The 24372-nt window shown below is 36.5% G+C and overlaps 1 long non-coding RNA gene across 1 annotated transcript; it reads left to right on the forward strand.

Moving 5' to 3' along the window:
* Positions 1–6828: 6828 nt before the first annotated feature.
* Positions 6829–10918, forward strand: LOC108538765 (uncharacterized). The gene is made up of 3 exons (XR_001888185.1): positions 6829–6978; positions 8638–8783; positions 9555–10918. It is a non-coding gene; the product is annotated as an uncharacterized LOC108538765 (long non-coding RNA).
* The last annotated feature ends 13454 nt before the right edge of the window (positions 10919–24372 follow it).

Below are 24372 nucleotides of genomic sequence, written 5' to 3' on the forward strand. Positions count from 1 at the left end.
TTTTTTTTTTTTTTTTGAGATAGGGTCTCAGCTCTGTCACCCAGGCATATTCACAGTGCAGTGGCTCCATCACAGCTCACTGGAGCCCTGACCTTCCCAGCTCAAGCAATCCTCCCACCTCAGCCTCCCAAAGTAGCTGGGGCCACAGGCAAGTACCACCACGCCTGGCTCATTTTTAAAATCCTTTGTAAAGACAGGGTCTCACTGTGTTTGCCCAGGCTGGTCTGCAACTCCTGGGTTCAAGTGATCCTCCCATCTTGGCCTCCCAAAGTGCTGGGATTACAGGCATGAGGCACCGCAACCAGCTTCTGCTGCACTTTGGATCTCTCCGCAGCTCCAACCTGGAGGAGACCCTCTTGTGTAGGCATCTCTGGGAACAAGCTCCTCCTGTGTCAGACAAATGAGAACACTGGCCTGACTTCCTCTGGCTGTCATGCATCTTCCATGGTGGTCTAAGCCCTGCTGATCACCTCCCCTCCTACCCTGCTCCAAACCACCATCAATCCCTAAGCCCTGTCTTTCACACTTATAATGCCTCCTTGCTGCCACCAACCTAAGCTGGGCAGCATGTCGAACCATCACACCCGCATTTATCTTTTGAATATCTAGTGGGTTCTATGGTGTTGGTGGCCTCGGCAAGGGTCTCCTGTAACAGAAAGACACTGAGGCTAGAAATTAACAACAGCAACATACCAGCCACGGTGGCTCACGCCTGTAATCCCAGCCACCATGGGGAAACCCTGTCTCTGCTAAAAATACAAAAATTAGCCGGGCTTTGTGGCACACACCTGTAGTCCCAGCTATTCGGGAAGCTGAGGCAGGAGAATTGTTTGAACCCAGGAGGCAGAGGTTGCAGTGAGCTAAGATCATGCCACTGCACACAACACAGTGAGACTCTGTCTCCAAGGAAAGCAACAACAAAAAATCTCCCAGCCTGGGCAATGCAGTGAGACCTCATCTCTACAAAAAAATGAAATTTGTCAGACATGGTGGTGTGCGTCTGTAGTACCAGCCATTCAGGAGGCTGAGGCGGGAGAATCACTCGAAGCACAGGAGCTCAAGGCTCCTGTGAGTTATGATCACGCCACTGCACTCCAGCCTGGGTGACAGAGCAAAACCCTGCTTCTAAAAATAAAAAAAATTAAAACCCGGAGGTCAAGTTCAGGCTCTGTTCCTTGGTGGCTTTTCGACCTTGGGCAAGTCACTGTCACTTTCCCTTACGGGACCCCAGTTTTTTCACCTGTGGATGACGGAGGTGAGACATTGGGGTGATGTTCTATAATTTCTCCCCTCCTATGGGGATGGCAGGGCAGCCTCCTAATGTGGGCTCCCTTCCTGCTCCACCCACCGCCACAGTCCAGCCATACATTTTCTGAAGCACGAGCCATTATGTCACTTTGCTGATGAACTTTCAATGATTTCCCGTGGTCTATGAGAAGTCCAAATCCCTGAGCCTGTCATTCAAGGCTGTCCATCATCTGTCTCCACTCCCCTGTTCACTCCAGGGCTCCCATGGGGAATGCTTGGCTCTGCCAGACGTACTTTTCCTGGAAATAGGCCACAATCGTTACCAACTTCATAGCTTTGGCCATACCTCCCTCCTTCCTTAAATACTCTCCTCTCCGCCTATTTTTCCTTCCTTCCTTCCTTCCTTCCTTCCTTCCTTCCTTCCTTCCTCCCTCCCTCCCTTTCTCCCTCTCTTTCTTTTTTCTTGCTCTGTCGCCCAGGCTGCAGTGCAGTGGTGCGATCTCAGCTCACTGCAACCTCCACCTCCCGGGTTCAAGCCATTCTCCTGCTTCAGCCTCACGAGTAGCTGGAATTACAGGTCCCACCACCGTGCTCGGCTAATTTTTTGTGTTTTTGGTGGAGATGAGGCATCATCATGTTGGCCAGGCTGGTCTCAAACTCCTGGCCTCAGGTGATTCACCCACCTCGGTCTCCCAAAGTGCTGGGATTACAGGCGTGAGCCATTGCACCCGGCCCTAATTTATAAATTGATAATTGCTTATTTCTAAAATAGTATTAATTTCTGTTAAAGATCAGATTTGGTAATTAGATGGTAAATAGAACCAGGAGGTATTAGGGGAAGATGGAAACCCATTGTAGATCAACGCATACATTTATTAACTTGATTTGTATACTTAAACTAGATTGCTGAATTCTGGCTAGAAATGTTTACTCCCTGAGCATGATTATAACACAAAACGAAGTTAAGAATACATGGGCTAGGCCAGGCATGGTGGCTCACACCTGTAATCACAGCAATTTGGGAGGCCAAGGTGGGAGGATCACCTGAGGTCAGGAGTTCAAGACCAGCCTGGTCAACATGGTGAAACCCTGTCTCTACTAAAAATACAAAAAAAAAAAAAAAAAAAAAAAATTGCCTGGCATGGTGGCAGGTGCCTGTAATCCCAGCTACTCAGGAGGCTGAGGCAGGAGAATCGCTTGAGCCTGGGAGGCGGAGGTTGCAGTGAGCCAAGATCATGCCACTGCACTCCAGCCTGGCTGGTGGAGCAAGACTCTGTCTCAAAGAAAGAAAAACAAAAAAGAATTTATGAGCTAACCTTCATATATTATCCTTTCATAATATTTAGTTGACTTACATAATTAACTCCCTCACAATAATTAAGTAGCTAATTGTGGAGCAAGAATATAAGCAATCATTCTGGTGGTCCATTTTTGAGGTCTAACAATGCCAACTAAATCTTATATTTGTTATATTACATGCCAAATGGATATTTTATTGGTGAAATTAGCACCACAGGGAAGCCATCAGAATGTATCTACTAACAATCTTGTCCAAATATCTTTAACATATACATAGAAATACTGAAAAATCACGTGCACCAGTTATCAAAATTACATGAATGCTTTATCTGATTTAACTGCAATGAAATGGTAGAGTTTTATTCACTTAGATAAACAATGAAATTAATTGGAGCTTCACAAAAGTTTCATGTGCAATGAGAGTATAGGGAGCTCAGCGAGTTTATATAGATCAAAAGAAAACTGTCTGATAAAACAGGTAATTTTGCAATAGATTTGAATCCTAGGAAGCAAGCTTTCTCTGTTGGACATTTGTGGCCTTTAAGGCCATTTTGTTTAATCTCTTTACTACACTTGTAAACTCAACCAAAAAAAAAAAAAAAAATCCCTGTGTGATGAAATTTACTTTTTATTATTTGCTTTTGAGAACCAGGACTAAATTCCCAGGGCAGGCAGTTAATGTTGGTTAATAAGATCTATGTTGAATGGCTTTTGTAGGTTTTCACCTCCTTGTGTGCCACTTAAGTAAGAAAAAAACAAAGAGTTTTCCCACGATTTTAGACCTTTTTGTAAGACATGCTGAATAATGATTAGAGCTCCATGTCTAACTATGGTAGTCAACTAGACTTCCTGCTGAGGAGTAGATTTTTATCATTTTACCAAACCCTCAGAATTTACCTAGGAGACTTGTGATGGTCTGAGTATCAAGTCTGTTCAATTGCTCCTTTCCACAGCTGAAACTTGGAGTTTGGGAGAATCTCTGGTGTTGGGGTAAATTTGGATGTGTTTTATTATGTGTAGTAATTCCAACGTGTAAGTGAATGATAGGATGTATTTGGAGTAAAATGGAGGAGAAATTTTGGATGCTGAGAGTTGATTATTTTGTCTCCCCATGGGCGCTGGTAAATTTAGACTTTCATGTTTACTGTGCTAATGTAAATTTGGTGATAAAACATATATGTGATATAAATTTTCAAATATTGATACACAGACCCCATCAATTGTTCTTATTTCAGTTATTTTTATTTTTACTTTAATTTTGAATATAGTGGCAGTACTCGTCCATTGTTAAAGTAAATCTGACAGAAAATATGTGTTTAGAAGGATCTTTCTATGGCCTGAATTTCTTCTCGATTCTTTCCCTATCCTTTGGGGAGAATTCCCTGTCATGCCAGTCTTCTCTTTCTCTGGATGTTTATAACATTCTGTCAAATATGCTAACATTTGGATAAATACATTGTTTTTAAATTATTCACTCATGGATTTGGCTTTTCTAGACACTTTGTGAGATCCCCAAGGACAAGACCGTATCTCCCTCTTTTTAAAAAATTTATTATATTTTAAGTTCTGGGATACATGTGTAGAATGTGCAGGTTTGTTACATAGGTATACGTGTGCCATGGTGGTTTGCTGCACCCATCAACCCGTCATCTACATTAGGTATTTCTCCTAATGCTATCTCTCCCCAGCCCCTCAGCCCCTGACAGGCCCTGGTGTGTGATGTTCCCCTTCCTGTGTCCATATGTTCTCATTGTTTAGCTCCCACTTATGAGTGAGAACATGTGATGTTTGGTTTTCTGTTCTTGTGTTAGTTTGCTGAGAATGATGGTTTCTAGCTTCATCCATGTCCCTGCGAAGGACATGAACTCATCCTTTTTTATGGCTGCATAGTATTCCACGGTGTATATGTGTCACATTTTCTTTATCTAGTCTATCGTTCATGGGCATTTGGGTTGGTTCCAAGTCTTTGCTATTATGAACAGTCTCCCTCTTTTTTTATTCCTGCTGTTCTGACCCAATAGATATTTGATCATATAGGATCAATGAATACTTTGTTTTCATAGTTATGTATAAAAATATCTATGTTTCATTTTAGAGGTAACCTCTCTCTTTTTCTAACTTAATATTGTATTACATACAGAATATTTCTCACTGTATGTGATCACAATGATCATAAGCAGCTTTGTTGAAAAGAATCATGTAATGCAATAGACTTTTTGTATTTCACACATGTAAAACTGTAGGTAGATCTGTGTATAAAATTGAGGTGTACAACATCCATTCTCAAATCAATACTTTTTTTTATTAACTCTATCTCAAGAAAAGTTATTTGTTTCATCAATTTCTGGCCATTTGGTTTTCTCTTACCCAAGGACATTGTTTGTCATTCTATTCCTATGGCTTGCTTTTTTTTCCCCTGCCATCTCTGCTTAAACTTCCAAGAGCCACAGGACACTGTTTTCCTTCAGAACTCCCACAGTAAGGGTCACTTTAATGCTTAACAGGTTTTAGCTTACAAACTCAGTGTGTGGGAGCCAATGCTTTCCTCTATTTTCTTAAAAATCAAACTAGTTCTAACATGGAGATTCTCTTCCTACAAGACTGTTTGGAAATTTAATCTGAATAATAAGACCCTCCCTAAAAGGGTTATGACAGTCACTCATAGAACTGAGATATAGGGAAGAGCCAATCATTGTCTCGCACTGGTAACTTTAGGGATTCTCCTTTAAATATGCAAGCTCTTCAACTACTTTGCTACTCTTGAAGCACAGGGATTCTATGAGCCTTGAAACTTCAATGGCAAGGACCTTATCTTCAGATATGTTTTACACATATCTGAATGATTACTGTTATTATAGAAGTTAAAAACACCTCCTCCTACCTGTCTTAGGGATTGTCCTTGACTTCAGAAGCTTTCTCCCTCTAAGCTCACACTCCTGGACACTTGCCATTATCTTTCATGTCTTTTACTCCATTACAAAAGTCAAAATTCCTGAGGCAAGAACACACAAAACTGGTTGCCTATCTGAAAGGTAAGAAAGAGGAGGCTCTACAAGGAGAAAGAGGTACATTAACTTTCCCAGAGCCTCACTGCTTTTTGCCCCTTGAGATTTAACAGAATTTTGATCATAGAGACACAACTGATATGCCTCATAAAGCAGACACCATTTTCTCTTTCTTCCATTTCTCTCTTTTTTTAAATCTAACTTTAACTTCTGGGATACATGTGTGGAACGTGCAGGTTTGTTACATAGGTATAGATGGCAAGCACCATTTTCCAAGAGCTTGAAATTCAGGGAGGTGTGGAAGAAGACTACTCAAAGTGGCAGCAGGTTTGAATGGCCACAGAAGCAGCTGTTTTTCTTCCAAACCCAGGGACAACAGAACTGTGGTGTAGTCTTGCTCTCTTGTCGTGGGACCCAGATGTGGCATATACCTCCAGACCTCAAACAGAAGTTCCTCTTCTAAGGTTAAATTTATACACTTTCTTAAACATGAACAAAATTTAAAAAAATAGTTTCAGCTCTGTCCACCTCCAACAGGTAGGCAAAATAATTACTGTGCTAGATCACAAAGTAAAATGAATGCAACTTGGTTTTGTTTCTTCCCTTTCCCTTTCTTTTCTTAACCTTCTTTCCCCTATTCCAAATATTCTGTGATATTTATGAAAAATTAGAGTATATTAAAAAGCTGGATGATTTACTAAACACTTGCAGTGGTCCTATAGTTAGATTTTGAATGAAGGAGAAAGCCTTAATGCAAAATTTACATCATCACCAAATATCAGAGTCTTTGAGATCCTGTTAGCTCATATGACTGACTTTAGTTAAAACTGTAAACATGGCTCAATATTTTTGAGAAAATGATTATAGTATTGCCTATATATTATCATAAGGTAAGAGATGATGGGTGGAAATTGTGGGGGATATCTGGTACAGAAAAAAATAGAATTTACTAAAAAATTTGCAACTACATTACAATTTATTTAATACCCACATTTAATCATCACTTCAAATTATTTAAATCTTATTTTCATGTGAAAAAGGTTGAGCTCTTCCACATTTTCTTTTTCATGAATGTTTAATTAAAAAAATTAACTTGGACTCCATTACACTTGTTCAAAACGCTTTTAAAAGATTTTTTTAAAGGCCTCTTTTAACATTAACACTTCAGTATACTGTAGTTGACACTTTCAAAAGAATTAAACTGCTAGAAAAATGGTACTCCCTTTGGGATATTTATCAGGCCATGCAATATTTTAAAATGCGGTAAAATACTTCTTGTTTCAGTGAATGAGAATGGTCTTCTTATATAATGCAGGGATGAAAGAAGATACTTAGAAAAATCAGGGAAGCGTGAAGAAGACACTTCGAAAAATTGGGGAAGATTTTCATCATAAGGTGCAAGCAAGGGCAAGAGTATAATATGTGTGTATGTGATACATAAGATTTACTTCTAAACAATTTAAGAGGATAAGGGATAAAATCACCATTCAGTTTCTAAGTGAACACAATATAAATAATATTGATGATGACCAAAGGAAAATACAAAATAAGAAATTAAAAGTCATGAGAAGATAAAGAAACTGGATCAAAATGAGAGGTCAACAAAGGGAGCAATGAGAAAACTAAATAGAAAAAATAATAATAAATATAATCTCAAACTACAGATGCAGAGAGACAAAGTATAGGAGGAGAGGATGTTTTTGGAGAAGGGGGTCCATGGACCTGCGAAGTGACCATCTGGCCCTAGAGTGCCCCACCTTCCTTCTGGAGGCCCTTCTTAGTGCCGCCTTAGCTGGTATCTTGTTTTGTAGAGCACAGCAGAGAAGTCAGCATCTTCAACAGAGCCCCGATTCATTTCTGTATTCTCTCACTATCTCCTGAACTCCTTTTTGGAGTTCCCACTCTTATTTTCATCCTTTTTGTAATGTAATATGATTTGCTCACTTCAAAAATTAAATCTGTGCATTAGACCTGTAACACTGTTGAGTTAAAATCAGAGAATTCAAAAACTTTGATGGCAACGATACCTTGAATAATAAAAGTAAACACATATATAGATCTTATGGTATTTTAAGCACTTAATATATATTAATTCATCTAATCCTTTCAAAAACTCTGAGATATGTCTTATCATCATCACCATTTTATAGATGAAACAAACACACAAATAGGAAACACAAGCTATGAAATGGAGGAGGATGTGAAACTAGGCAGTTTAGCCTTCAGTATCCATGTGCTTAATCTTTCTGCTATACTTCCCATTGTTTTGGAAATGGAACTGAAGAGTAGATCATATAATGGCACCTGACAAAGTCCTATTTTATCATAAAAAATGCAGCCAGTGCTAAAGCTACCTACTTACCTTTAGTACTTCTTATATTTCTAGGGTGAGTAATGGCATAGTCTACCATCTCATCTCATTTGCATAATACTTTGTTTCTCTCCCTATTTTGTCCTCTCTCAGCAATTTTACTCTCAACTCCTGTGTTTGTTTCCTGGTGTTTTTGTAACCTGTTACCACAAACTTGGTGTCTTACCACAACAGAAATTAATTCCTTTTTCACAGTTTTGGAGGCGAGATTTTGAAATCCAAGTGTTAGGGATTTTTTTTTTTTTCTCTAAAGGCACCGCAGAAGAGTCTGTTCCATGCCTCTTTCCTGACTTCTGGTGGCAACAGGCAATCCTTGGCATTCTTTGACGTGTAGCTGCACCATTCCAACCTCTTTCTACCTCTTTCTTCACGTGGACTTCTTCTTTGTGTGTCTGTCTCTTACATCTCTCTCTTCTTTTTAAGGAAACCAGGCATTGGGTTGAGAGCCCACCCTAATTCCAGGATGATCTCATTTGGGAATCTTTAATCTAATTACATCTGCAAAGACATCTATTTACAAGTAAGGTCACATTTAGTGCCAGCGTTAGGACTTGGCATATTTTTTTGGAGACCACTATTCAACCAGCTATACCTTCTCCACATTTCCTCTATCATCTAATTCTACTTTTAGTCCTTTACTGTTAAATGGATTGACTGTACTTTAATTAGAAATTGAATATGTTAATAAATCCTACATATTTATTCATTGTGCAGATTCCTGAGTCTGAGTCTACTGACAAATATACCACATCCTCAGAGTAACTTGGAGTCTCTTAAAATTGTCTTGCTGGCCTGTAGTGGAGATTGTCCCCATAAGCATGTTCCTTAAGACAGATGCCTGGGTCAGAATACATAATACAGTAGGTATTGTACAAGTCTAGTAATATTGGTATTGGTGACATTTTAAGAGAAAAAGGAATTTTGGTTTATCCTAAGATTTTTCATCAAAGGGGTTTAAGCTGACCTCTATTCAACTTCTTAACATAAGAATTTTACGGAAAATTATATTGTAATATTTACATTTTATCTAAAATATTTATAAAACATAACTTTCATACATTTATTATTTTCTGATATGATATCATAATCATAAACATAATTTTCATGCTTCAGTGTGTGGAATGAATGCTTCCAGTCAGACTAGAAACTTTAAATCATTAATTACCTCCCCAGGGCTTTGCTTCCTGTTCTAATGCCTTCAGTTTACTTATTACAATTTTAGCATAAAATTATTTTCCTAAACCAGATTCTGTTTTATTTTCTGAGTCAATGTCTGATAGGTAAGATATTTGAAATTTTCTTTATGTGCTGAAAGTAACCTCAAAATAATTTGGTAAGATATTGGATAACTATTATTTTTCTTATTTATAAGAGCATAACAACATAAATTATTTCATTGTAAGATGCAGCTTATTTTTTGTACCACGATGATTCTGATTTTAGAGATGTTAAATTGAAAAAAGTGCCTCTTAGAATCAATTATCCTTAATTTCTAAATCTATGCATTAAAAATCCTTGAACCCATGCATTAAAAAAAAAGCAACTTGTTTGTTATCTTTTATTACAGTGTGTTTGCCCTTGTTGCCTTGTTTGTTTTTGTTTTGTTTAATTAGTTTCTTTCCTTTATCCAGTTCCTTTTTATAAGCACGAGGATTCTGAGAAGCACTGCCCCTCCCACGTGTCACACTCTGGGGAGAGACAACTGGAATACCTTCTGGATCAGGTATCTTTGGTGATCATTCCACCTAGTTAAGATGAAGCTGGTGATACCTTTCGGCTTGTTTCAGGTAATGTAACCAGGTTTTCCAGTGACTTGTGAATTATCAGGCTAAAAGCAAGTTTTCAGTTTCTGGAGAAGGGGTTCCCAATCTCATTTGAGAGTGTTGGAGGAAAAATCCCTTCAGAAAATAAAGCATGACAGTAAGATTTTAGTGTGCAGGAAGTAAATTCAGTTCCTTTGGAGATCAGCATGCCTCTATTCAATCCTCTCCTTAATCCCTTATGAACCAGATCTAGCAGGGGGTTGGACCAGGAAATTGAGTGTAGGGTTATAGGTGATAAGATGAGGAGAGGCACTCCCCCTCAGGAGTTAAGATTCAGGAAATTTGGTTTGCACTTTAGCCAGTACAAGGCATTTCACCAGGATGGAGAATATGTGCCGTCTTGCACAGAAATCTATGCCAGCAGTAAGTGATGTGGAAGGATTTAGTGAAATTTTGCCAATAACCCCAGGCTTACTGCTTAATGAACAGAACATTCTCCTGGGACTTTAAGAGGTCCTATGAAATAAGGGACATGAATGATGTACTTTCTTTTCTGTTAGGCTTAAGAAATTCTGTTCTGAGTGCAAATAGAGAGAATGATTTCCATCTTTCCTATTAGATAGCAGATATCTTTACATCTTGGATACATTTAGAAAGAATAAAAATGTGAATGATTGAAACCTAGTCAGTCAATTGATTTATTAGAATTCCTGGAAGAAGACTGAGTAAACACAATCTCATTCTCTTTCTTTTTCTCTCTGTCAATTCTCCTTCTTGGGTTCCTTTACTATGGGATATAAATGAAACAGTGCGATGTAAAACTAGTATAATGATGGTCAAGAGTAGGTCCCCAATAAATCTTGGTTATTACTGTTATTGGAGAGAATGATGAAATTTGAAGCTGGGGGGAAAAAGAATAGTACAAACTGGAAATGAATTGGAATGAGTGGTGCTTCAGGTTGCCCTCAATTTGGTATCGGTACCTCAGTAAATCAGAGTTGCTATGACCTGGGCTTTAATGTAAGGGTAGCAGAATGATTTAGAAAAAACAGCATTAGATTAAAAGCCAGAGACATATTATAGTCCTAGTTCTTTCGTTTACTAGAGATTTGACCTTGAAAAGCTTAATTTGTTTAAATCCCGTTTCCTCATCTGAAAAATGAAGACTGATGATATCTTTCTTAACTCCATTTTGTGATGATCCAATGGAATAAAGTGCTGTCAAAATGTGAGGTTTTTTTTTTTATCCAAAAATTCAGTGAATTTACATTTTATAAGTTAGTATATGCCATCTCTATGTCTTAAATCCCCACAGCCTCAGGCCAAGAAGGTGTCCTCTTTTCATTGACAGAATCCCAGTAACTATTAGTTGTAACTACAACTATTAGTTACAATGAATGGTTATTATAATACTACAAAGATTGTTGTTGTTATATTTAATTTAAACCACTTATAACAAAAGTAATAAGTAGTTTACAATCACAGTCACAAAACAACCACACCACCACAACAATCAAACCTAGAACAACTAAGGGGACAAGATGTACAGGGACTAGGGGTGTGGAAGAGCAATTTTGAAGAGGGGGTCAGGGAAATTCTCATGGCAAGTTGACAAGTTGAAACCTGAATGAGATTTGAAAGAGTTAATGGAGAAAGATGTGCATCTGTATGGGGAAAGAACATTCCACAGGGAGAGAGCAGCTAAATCCAGTGGCTCAAGGTGGCAACATACCTGATGTGTTGTAGGAGCAGCATAGCAATCAGAGACGTTACTCAGTGGGGGATGCTCACCCTTGACTTCTGCATGTTTGATGATCCCTTGGATTTGCCTAATCCATCCTGTTACATATCAATATATATACTTATATTTTACATAGAAAATACATTATTTTAAAATATACTATTTAAGCATATATACTACATAACTATACATAAAATATAAGTACATGCACACAATGTATATGTGTGTTGTGTGTATATATTACATATGTATATTATATACATGCACCTGTAGTATATATGCATATATATAATATATAATATTTTGATTGTACTATGTATAGCCCCTATCAATCTTTTCCAATTAATTGTTTTAAAAATATATAAATACGTTGTTGAGGATACCCCACATGCATTGTTATCTGGGCTGAATAGTTTCCAAATAATAATTTGAGTCAGAGTAAATTGACAGAGTAAATTGACAAGATAATTGTTCCCACATATTGTTGTCTTAGCAAAAGTTTGGTGAGTATGCTACATAATATACTTACAATGAGGCATTTTGTAATAAATGTAAAATAATAACAAAGTATTACACTTGTATAAGTAGGATTTTTTTCTTGCTATCTGGAGGAAATATTCTATCAAATATTAGACTTTTGCTCCTGGAAAAAATATATGCATAGATTTGTGAATATAGATAGATATCCTTATATAAGTATTAATCTACCTATCTTTCTAGCTATATAATTATATACAAATACATATAAATGTGTTTATAAATGAAGTAAATAAAAGTTAGTTTCTTATTCCATGTCTTTTTGTTCAGCTGATTTATCCTTCTATTTTCATACAATTATATCCTATTATATTTTAATTTATTGGTTCTTGTCTAGATATGACTTTATCCTCTAATGAAGTGTCTCTAGAATTCTTCTACTCCCCAAACCCTGGGCTGTCTTTCCAGAAGACACTGAACTTTAGAATGAGAAAATTCTTTTTCCTCATTTGATACCATTCTAAACACACTTTATGAAACTTACTTACCTTTTTATTATAGTGAAAATGATGCTCAGTAAACTACCAGTTTTCAGGGTATTCTTTCCTCTCTCATCGTCAAATGGTAAACTTCTATTTTTTTTTTCAGCTACAGCAATGATATGAATTTTTAACAGCATATGTTTGAGTACTTTCTCCTATAATAGAAAGGATAAAAAACATTGAAAAACCTCTAATTTTTTTTTCATATGAAGGTAGCCTTTTTATCGGAATATAGAGGCAATTAAATCTTCTAAAAGATATGATAGAAAAAAAAAAAAACCTAGGTCTAAGAACCTAAGAGAATAATATTGTCCTCCACGAATATTGACATCTAAGTATGCATTCCTAAGAAAGCTTTTAAAGCTCACTTTCTAGATATGTTTGAAATAACATTGAGAAGATAAAAACAAACTCTGAACTGGGAATGTTTATTCCAAATTGCTGAATGACAAATTTGAATAAAAAAATAAAACTTTATCACATTTTGTCTAGGATTACATGGAGACCTTAATTAATGAACTATGAGTTCCCAGGGGGATAAGAACTGTTTTCTTAATGTATAGTGTTCCTGCAGAATCAAACCAAAGTTTTCAAATAACCTATCCTGTATGCATTGGCTATGTTTATTTTAGGCTTATTTGAATAGGCTTAAATTATTATTGAATATGATAGCTGTTGATTTCTAATCTGAGAAAAGGACATGTATTTACAGTTAATCCCTTTCTAGAAGGAATATGTCTATTGTATAACTATAGTTTGAATTTCTATCTATTACAATGAAAATTTGCCATTAGGGATAAGACATTCTTTAATATTTCTCTGTTCATCAAAATATGTTTAAATCTACCCTGAAAGCAAGAAGTTGTTTGGCTACTCTGGAAGCATGATAATCAAAGCAACTGGTATAGAAGCCCTTTCAACTCCCAACTGTGTTAAAATGAAAGCAAATAATGTCAACTACTCTATTAAATTCTGTACAGTCAGAAAAATCTGCCTCTCTGATAGAAGCTTTAAAAGTAACCAACCAGTTCTCACTAATCTTATGGTGAATTCAATGGTGTCCTAACAAAGTGGGAAGGGTTAGAATATAAGAGCATTTTTTTGACATGATGCTCTCTAGCGAAGTTAAATTTATTCCTAACATGAGTACTAAATCATAAGAGAGACAGTGCTTTAGCTTTTTCAGGATGTGGTACAATTTTTATAACTGTACTTCCTCATCTCTGTTTGAACTCTAAGATTTTATACTATGCAATCTGACAGCTAGTTATAAAATGGAAAATGGTGTTGTTTTAAGTCAAATTTGTTGAGGGCAGTATTGAAAAATTTGCATGACCTGTCTTTCAAGTGGTAATGCTATATCAGGCAACAAATATTTCTGTTTCCATTTCCATGTTTATGTTTTGTGATGTCACCTGTAGGCATCTGTCTGAAAGAAATCTAAAACTATTTATTATTCTGTTTTCTAGCTCTGTCCAGATGTTTAGCTACAGGGTGGTGTTACAGTCCAGACTAGTGCAGCTGGTTAGAAGACCCTGCTAAATATGTACAGCATCTGTGGTTTGTCTTGGGAGGTTGGATTTCTATTAATTAAATGTGCAGCGAACTTACAAAGATCTTGCTTCTCAGTTAAACTGACTATGGAACAGAACTAGTTTTAAAAGCCGAGAATAAATAACAGCAAACTTTTTTAAACAAATGTACCCAACTACGTAAATAGAGTAAAAATATATTTAAATGAAAAAACAGTCATTTTATCAAGAAAGTGTGAGTCTATTTTCAATACTGCTGCTAGAAAATAGCCCATTTTTATAAGATTATCTGAGAATTAAACTCACTGCTTTTATTGATAATTTAGTTTAAAAGGCCACCATTTCTTCCTATATCCTCTTCACTTTGGTGTTTACTTTTATTTAAAGAGAAAAAATAATCATTCCAGCAACATTACACTGAGCCAAAATTAATCAGACAGCAACTACAGCTTATACCACTTATGATTACAGTTGTGATGTTTAGATGAATTTCCTGGCTTAATATTCTGTTAGGGGGTCTTTTGTCATTATTGAGACATTTGGAAAATGGATTTTATGAAAAAGTATTTTAACAGTGAATGCTTACAAAACTGTCCACTGAACATCTGCAACAAATTAAATAAGCTTGTAAACATAATAAATAAGCTAACTTGAAAAGTATGAGGGAATAAACAAAATTTGATTCAGTTTTCTTTGGCTAGCTCAAATAATTTTATTTGTAATGGTTTTTGCAATCTCTGTAGTACACATGCCAGATACCCTGCCTGATACAGGGGACCACCAGACTGATTAGTTTAAAAAAGAAAGAAAAAGAAAGAAAGAAAGAAAGAAAGAAAGAAAGAAAGAAAGAAAGAAAGAAAGAAAGAAAGAAAGAAAAGAATCAGAGCCCAAGCCCAGATTTCACACATAACGTGAATTGGGAATTGTATAGATTTTGTGCATATAAATGTGTGAATTCTCATTGGCTGTTTCTTTTTCTTCAAGCCATGTTATGGACTGCATTTCGTCCCTCCAAAATTCGTATATTGAAGCTCTAACACCCTGTATAACTGTATTGAAGATTGGACCCTTAAGGAAATGATTAAGATTAAATGAGGTTATAAAGACAGGGATCTCTGATTTGCTAGAAGTAGTGTCTTTATAAAAGAGGAAGACACACCAGAGATAGCTTTCTCTCCCTCTACCTTGTGAATACAAAGTGAGAAGGCAGCCATTTGCAACCCAGGAAGAGAGCCCTCACCAGAACTTCACTGTGCTGGCATCCTGATCTGAGATATCTAGCCTTCAGAACTGTGAGAAATAAATTTCTGTTCTTTATTCCACCAGTCTATGCTATTTTGCCACGATAGCCTACCCCATTCGATGACACCTGTTTAAAAGAAGTAATTCTTCATTATTGAAGCAGATTACAAGGCTTCTTCATAATTCAAATACTGCAAAGAAGTTTGCACAGTTGATTTCAGCTTGTTCTGAAGTTATCAGCACAGGTATTCAGAAATTATCATTAACAGATGAATAAATTAATTGTCATATGCTTTATTTTCAAAATAGTGAACTCTGAACCTTGGTCATCTCCTGGGATGACACATTCCATGAGGGCAGGAAGCAATGCTGCAGGGGAATATAAAAGATCATCACCTATATAAAAGACCTATGAGACCTTTCCAGTTTCCCTTGAATTGGTAACAATATCCAGCTTTTAAAAACCAGATAAATTAAACTTTGTAGCGCGTTGCTATTTGAATGACCTACTCTGTGGAATTACAGCAGCAGTCTAATCCTTTAGGAGAGATGGCTCTATCAATCTTTGGATTTTTCTAATGTGGAAGCTACTCAATTGCATCTCAGAAATCAGGGAGGTAATTACTCATGCAGACAGCACAAAATGAAAGAAAAAAATGCAAGTTCTGCTGAGTATCCCTTTTAGAACAAGCCGTGGAACAAGGAAAACAGCCTCTATAATCAGTCAAATTCTTCCACTAATTTTTCAGGTGTTGAAGGCTGTAGTGAGAATACATGCTATGAAAGTTAACAAAGCAAAGTGGCTTTAAGAGTGGGTTTTAGAAGACAGCAAAAAGGAGGAGAGGTATTTCTTATTTTTAAGCAATAATTCTACTAGGAGTGAAGTTCAGTTCAACTTTATTACTTTAAGTAAATGTTCTAGGGCTTAAGTCTGATGTTACCTTATGGATCATGGACTTTTGCTTATGTAGCAAAAGTCTGATCAATTATAAATATTTTCAAAATATTCATCTGTGGGATGAGTTAAATATTCAAATTTTGACAGGGTTATTTGGGATTTCCAAAAGTTTAAGAGATCTTATTAACAAACAAGCTATAGAAAAGAATTTGAGAAATGCTGCTTTGGTTTATTCTAGATTACTTCAGACTTTTGTGTGTTCTAAAATCTAAAGAATTTATACCTCCAGCTGAAAGCTTCTCTTTGCCATAAAATTTTTGCCTCCAATCATTTAAGTAACTGAGGAAGTTTCTTTTCACTAAAGTGAAGAGAGGTAGCACTGTTTTTATGAAGCATGCAGTCACTGGGTTTGACATTACTTGATTTTGTTTTTGATACTGTGTATGCAAAAATTTAGTTATAAGTAATCTCTTCCTTCTACTCAATCTCCTCTTTCTTCCAGTCATACCTAAGTATTTTTCACTTAAGATATTTAATTTGAATATTTAACTAAGTTAACATACTTCTTTCTTCTTAGGAATAACAAAAGGTGGGGAATAAGGTCAAGAGAGCTGTTCAACATCATGACCATGGTCACATGAACTCCAAATGTGCTAATTTCTGGTTGAAGTTCTTTTTAAATATAAACCATCTTTCAGATTGCCAGCCATATGAGAACAATTTTGTACCATGAACATACTAAAAAATGATGTAATTTTCTTGGGCTGCTAGCTTTTGGGTGATGCTGCATTTATAGGGCAAGATGAAAAATAGTGGTAAAGAATATTGATATTTTTAATCTGTATAAATGAGTTAGCTACACCCTTGATTTTAGCAGTATCTTTTTTTTTCTCTGAGAGTTGGGTAACTGTGACTTTTGCAGCCATTTAAAAAACCGTCGGTGACAGTAAGAAACAGGAAGAATGGAGGTGATTGTTCATCATTAGAGCTGGGCTTTTGTGTGGCCTTGAGGAATCACAGGTCGTTGAGATTTCATTCTGGATAGGTTCCAGATAATGCAAAAGTGAGTTGCTTTATTTCAGAAATTCAATTCAAAGTTCACAAAACTATAATAGTACATACAGATTGCATTCCATGTCTTCTCTCATTCTTTCTAGCAACATTTTTTTGTACCAAATTACCATTTTCTAGAAGGGTGTCAATCTTCCTTTATATCATACTCTTTGAGTAATTAAGAGAGTTCAGTCTTAATGTCTAACTCAAGTGAATGAAGAATTCACAGAATGCTGAAAAACAGTTATCAAATTAATACTCTGAAAGTTTACATAAATAAAGGATGCAAATTATAATATTGAGAGGCCTAGATTCATTTTGTGATACTGGTTTTTTGAAAAGTTCTGAATTTCCCTTTTCTGTGTGCTTTGTCACAAAAATAGCTCTAGGGTAAAGCAATTGACATAAAACACACTCAATATTATGGGATGTAAAAGAAGGAAGATGTTATAAAGATATTACAGTGTGTATACAGAGGAAAAATGCCATGGAGGAAGTAGAATTTCAAATGGATCTTAAAGTGGAAATTGTGATTTCTTTAGGAGGAGTGGATCTCAGTAATGCTTTCAGTAAACTAATCTGACCACAGCGTGTAGGATAGATAAATACTAGTGGGAAAGGGTAAGACATGAGCAGTGATTCTGGCAGCCAAAGTAGGGAGTAAAAAAGGTTCAAACTGGGTGGTGGGGATAAGAATGGAAAGAGGAATGTACAATGCAAAAAGCATTGAGATTTGGGAATTAGTTATAAAATTGCGGGTAAAAAAAGGATAAAAAATATGAATCCGACTTTTTGAGTTAAGAAACTGGAAAACAGTATAGATATAAAACAACACATAAATGTTGAGTTTGTTATTGCAACTAGGGAATTGGAATCAGGAATGAAGAAACAGATTTAGGAGTAAATTTCCTTAAGTGTGATAATTGAGCCAACAGGGATGATTGTGTTTTTTGAATAGAAGAGTGCAGAAAGGGAAGAGAAGAGTTTTAAGGGCAAAACTTTAGGAAATAGCTATATTTACAAGAAGGCAGGATAAAAAGAGGTCATCCCCAGGTAACTTTACTTAGGTCAGAGAATCAAAGAGAAGGAATTTTCAAGGAAGTTTAGTTAAAGTAGTCCAATGTTAGGAGATGATAAAGACGATAAAACAGAGGTAGAAAACTAATTAAGGTTGAGTTTTCTTCTTTAACTCTATTTATTCATATATTGGTTGATTTTCTTTGTAACATAATAAGCTTTTAGAAAGATTGGCATTGTTTGCCAATTTTAAATTATTTCCTTTATGATTTCTGTACGGCAGAAAAGATGGCTGTTAAGAACTGATGACCCAAGACACTTTCCTTCCTGTAATTTCCCATCTTCTTCCTTAATTAATTCTCTCTCTCTCTTTGTCTCTCTCTCTCTCTCTCTCAAACTTAGACCACAAGTTGAGTGAAGATGCAGCAAACAAAAAATACATTTTCGGTTAGAAGGTAAATAACCTGGTCAGCATTAGAATTCTCTGAGGCCATGTCTTTCTCCTCTCAGAAAACATTCACTTCGTGTTTATTAAAAAATAAAATGGCATCCTTGGAAGGAAAAAAAAAAATATGTGTGCCCTCAAGAGTGAACCCTCTGTCTAGTAGAAGAAAACAGTAAAATGTGGTCCTATCAGTTTTCATTTTGCTATGGAAAACACAAATGCTTTTGAAGCCAAAATAAAAGAGGGCTGGAATCTGAATAGAATACCTTTCTCCAGCCTAGAGATATTCCACCATAGAAGGACGCCAATACTAAGACACGTTGTCTTTTGTAAAACTTCAGGATTTTAATATTCCTTATTACGAGGGTGAGAGAGGAAAAAGAAAACACTCTTAGGGAAGAAGTTAGGTAGACAAATTGTGCCAGGAACTCTGACAGAATCCTATCTTGTTTCTCTTCATTGTCTTAAACAACAACATACTTAGGAATTCTGGGTTCACTGACAAAAGGAAAGTAAGGTTATTAGTTATGAGCATCTTTATTTCCTAAATATGTATCACAGAAAAACTAATACCTCCTAATGGTCAACAAGTCATTCTCAAGAAGAAGACAATATTTTAAAAGTTTTATGTATATTAAACTTTGAGATGAAATTTAGAATAATTTTCTGAAGTTTAAAAAAGAGAGACTAGGGTGTGGGTGAAACTGCCATTGCAAAATTATAACTGAGACAGTGAAACTGACCTAACCAACTCCGTCTTACTTCTAACCTCCAAGCTGTCCTTGTTCATTCCTGAGCGTAGGGTGAACTAACTTTGGGAGAAACTTAAGTTTAAAACAAAGATGATAACAGCCCTTTCCCAAAACAAATCTCCTTCTCGCCTGGGGACTAACATGCTTTTGTAGGACTAACAAATTAGTCACAAGATTAGAAATTATGATTTAGGAATCATGCAGCTGGAGGCTACAAGATTCTGACCCTCCCTAAATTGCTCCTCAGATCAGTGCTTGACATATTTTGCAGATCCTGAACTTGATGGATCAGCTGGCACCACCCAGATGGATTAACTGGCTCATCTGATCTTGTGGCCCTGCAATCCAGGATCTGACTCAGCGCAAGAGGACCGTTTCAACTCCCTATGATTTTATCTCCGACCCAACCGATCAGCACTCTTGACTCACTGGCCTTCCCCCAACTGCTGTGGGACTTTTCCTTAGTTCACCTAAAAATGTGGTCCTTTTCACACAGCTATGAATATTTAGGCTCACAGACGATCTGAAGAGTGAGAAAAAATGGAATTTATTGGACAAAAAGGAAAATAAAAGGGGGGAAACAGAGACTCAGCTAATTGAGAGAGTATGCTTCCTGCCCATGGGCTTAAGATTGAATCCTAGTTTCCACACAGGAAGAAGAGGGGCCAGGCTCCTCCCCACTGCAAATCTGGCATACTTCTGTGGCTCCACCCAAGTGTGCATTTCTCCCAGTGCACAGGCCAGCTGGAGCCCTTCTCACCTGTCTGTCTTACCTCCTCAAATTTCCCTTAAAATCTCTGATCCCTGAATGGTTGGGGAGACTGATTTGAGTAATAGTAAAAGTCTGGTCTCCTGCACAGCTGGCTCTGTGTGAATTAGCCTTTCTCTATTGCAGTTCCTCTGTCTTGATAAATTGGCTTTGTCTAGGCTGGACAAGGTGAACTCATTGAGTAATTATATGTGGAGGGGGAAGAAAAAAGAAACCTATTGGTATTTTATAAGAATTACTTTAGAGCTATGAATCTATTGTGGGTGATTGGCTATCTGGGCAATGTTGTTTCCTTACTGAGAAACAGCCCAAGTTGGCTCTTTCCCTGAATCTTCCTCCATGTACCCTACACTTTCGTTGCTAGGATTATCTTAGTCAATATTTTTGTTATTGCAAGTGTGCAAGCGTGGTATTTTATTCTAATTTTATGATTACTTTTTGATCTCATAAAATAAAAATATTGATTTTAAAGTGCACTTATGTATTCCTATATGTATGCTTGTCACTATTCAGCATTATAATTATTTATAAAATGTAATGCTTCTATTAAGTAAAAGTAAGCTTAAACATCAAACTAGCAAAATACTGTTAATAAAATAATTAATTTGAGGTCTAATATGGGCCAAGCATTTTGGTAAATATTTTTAGATAATCACCTCATATAAGCTTCACAATAACCTATGAAATTGATTCTTTTATGGTTTATCTTCCATAGATGAGGAACTTGAAGCTTGAAGAAGAGACTGGCTCTTTAGTGGCCAACACAGCTGATGAGGGAGTAGTTCTAGACAGGCCCAAAGCCATTTAATGGATTTTTAACTTCTATGCAAAACTGTTTTATAAGCTGGTGGTATTGATAATATGCAGATTTAACCACACACTGTAATGGGTAAACTGACTGCAGGAGACACAGGAATTCTTCTTAGGGAAGGGACTTGTTTGCTTGTTTGTTTAGAGAAGCAGAGTTAAGCTTTTTGGCTGTAAAAATTTAAAGGGGAAAGAAAGAGACTGTGGGAGAGCTACCAAATGCTTTAACATCAGAAATGAACAGAGAATTGGGCTTGGGGAAAGCCAAATAAGGGGGAAAATAGGATAGTGGTAAGAGGAAAGAGAGAAGACCAAGGAACACAGAGTGGGCAGACGTGACTAAATTACATCATTACCTTGGCGTCTGCAGACATCCTGGAGAAAACACTGGATTTCCCCCAAATGAGGATGGAGTTTGTGTCAATTCTATGCAATTTAAGATGAAAGAGTTGACATTTAGATTAAATTAATAAAATATATATAATTCCTAAAGAATCAAGTACATATTGGTATCTGTCATTTTATTGGTAATCTGAAAGCCATTTTTACACTAATGAAGTATAAATATTATGAAAGAGAAAAACTCTATTTTGATACGAGTACATGATATAGTTTTGCTGTGTCCCCACCCAAATCTCATCTTAAGTTGTAACTCCCCAAATTCCCACACATTGTGGGAGGGACCAGTGGGAGGTAATTGAAATGTGGGACAGGTCTTTTCCTTACTGTTTTCATGATAGTGAATAAGTCTCATGAGATCTAATGGATTTATAAATGGGAGCTTCCCTGCACAAGCTCTCTTCTCTTGTCTGCTGCCATGTGAGATGTGCCTTTCACCTTCCACCATGATTGTGAGGCCTCCCCAGCCACATGGAACTCTTAAACCTTTCTTTTGTAAATTGTCCAGTCTCAGGTATGTCTTTATTGGCAGTGTGAAAATGGACTAATACAGTACAGTAGATGAGAGCAGACCTCAAATTGATGTAAAGCGTGATAGGAATAGTTAACTTGATCTTGTACAAGTAGTGTTTTACTTGAATAGTGAAACTGAGCATTAAGTCCATAATTTACATAACCAAAAACTTGCAAAGATATACACAGAGGGTGATTGCATTTACTGGTGCAACTGACCACTTGCCTGTGTTGTTATTCATGTTAATTATTGTCAAAAAAGTATCTCGGGTTTTAAAAGAAGATAATCATACTATCTGCAAATAATGTTATCTCCTTTTTACTAATAAAAGCTTTGTCATATAGTGGAGATCTCAGTTTACTTAGATTTTATTTATATTTTAAATCAGGAATAGTTATTGCATTTTTATTAGGCTCCTTATTAATATTTATTGAAACAATCATCTGCTTTGTTGTTAAAAATGATGTCATATATTAATCAATTTAATATTGAATAATAATTACACAAAATGCTATTTGGTTGTGAATTCTTTTAATGCTGTTGAAATTTTATTGTTGTTATTTTATTATTTTATTCAGCAGTATTTGTCTGTGTTTATAAGTAAAAGCAGCTTAGTTTTCCTTTTTTAAACAAATTTTTGATGCTTTGGGATGAAAGATTTGCTAAAGTAATAAAAGCAAGTGCATCTTATGTATGGGAGAGCAATGTAAAAATCAGTTTCTTATAAAATTTGAAAGAAAACAGTAAAATCGAGGTTATTTTTGCCCTGAAAGTAAAGTGCCAAAGAAAAAACAGGAAAAAAATTATACAAAAACAATGACAAAGAATTTCTCATAACTCTTCAACTAATATTTAAAAAAACAAAAAAAAAAAAAAAAAAAAATATGAATTTATATTTTAATGGGTTTAAATAAAAATAAAAGCATTAGCAATTTAAAAATAACTTTTAAAATTATTTTCCAATTGGTGCATGTTCATTTTTTTCCAGAAAACTTAACATATCAAGCATTTAAAAGATATTTTCAGTAACATCTATTTTACTAGAATCAGGAATCAAATATATTTGATAATTATATTATGTTTCTACTAATTCACTGATTTTTCTCTTTAATATTTATTTTCCTTTACTTTCTTTGGCTAAGTTGCCCCTTTTTCTAACTTCTAGAGCTGCATATTTATTTTTTATTTCTATCTTTAGAAATAATAAAAAAAAAAACAATAAATTTACTGCTGAGCATCATTTTGGTTGAATTCCCTAGGCCTGGTTTGGTGGATTTTCATTTTTGTTTTCTACACCAGTATATTAACTGTAATTTGAGTTTCTTCTTTGACTCTATAATGATTTAGGAGAATTATAATTTTATTGCCAATGTTTTGAGAATGTTATTGTTATAATTACTTTAAGTTGTATTATTTGTTTCTAGTTTATGGTACTGTGGTATCAGGGTTCAGAACACAACACCCCAAAATATGTTGTGTTTGTTTGCTGAATATTTTGAACTGAAGAAGATTAGAAGGGTCTCGGAAGTAAGGGTTTTCTTACCTTCTACTGTCCTCTTGTCTCCCCCCAATCAAGTCATAGACACCAGAATTATTTTTCCTCAATTTAAGTCATAAAACCTAGAAAGGTCATCCTATGACTTTCTTCCTTTTTTGAAGACTTTCATATGGTAGGTGCCCTGCCTTATGCCTGGGGGAAAAAAAATGCCACACAGAGAGGCCATGATATATCTGAAAAGACAGGGTCTACAGGGTTTTCCCCCTCAGTCGGCTAGCGTTAGCTCATACTCTTTTACTCAATCACATTTCTACATGACTGTCTATTCTTTATTGAACCTAAGAATAAACATAGACGGCTTTATCTGGGTCTTTGGGTCTTCATTCCTGAAGGCTCTTGTGTCATATCAAATGTTGATTAAGTAAATTTTTGGCTGTTTTTCTTTTGTTAACCTGCCCTTTGTCATAAGAGTGTCTGTCATGACACTTATATGGGTGAAGAAAGTTACTGATGGCAGCGGCGGGCCATCCTGCTTGGCCACTGGCATCACATTGCCACGGTGCGGAGGGAATGGAGAGGAGGTGGACAACCCCCTGCAACCTGGCAGCCATGATGGAGCTGCTCCGGGTCACCCACCGTTGGGGCAGCAGTACGGTCAGGCAGAGAGGGGCCCTAAGACAGAGCCAGACCTGGAGCAGTGCTGCACTTGCATATGGAGTGTAGGGACTGGGCTTGTGTGGGGAGCTGGGGCTACATTTTGGGGGGCCTGGAGCAGGAAGTGAGAGTGGTACCTACTTGGGGGACCCAGCCAGCAGTACAGCCATGGTGCCCACCCCACCGAGGGCTCTGGGTTTCTGTGCCTCTAGAGGTGGCTCTGTACGGGGCCACTCGTGGTTGCATCACCAGGTCCATCCTGCGTCAGGGTGACCGCTGAACCTGACACTCCCAATGGCTGGGCCCGGGACCGCGATCCACTCCTAGAGGTGCCCCCTGGGTAGGA

Source organism: Rhinopithecus bieti, unplaced genomic scaffold (genome assembly GCF_001698545.2).
Source record: "Rhinopithecus bieti isolate Rb0 unplaced genomic scaffold, ASM169854v2 scaffold_15113, whole genome shotgun sequence".
NCBI classification, from domain to species: domain Eukaryota; kingdom Metazoa; phylum Chordata; class Mammalia; order Primates; family Cercopithecidae; genus Rhinopithecus; species Rhinopithecus bieti.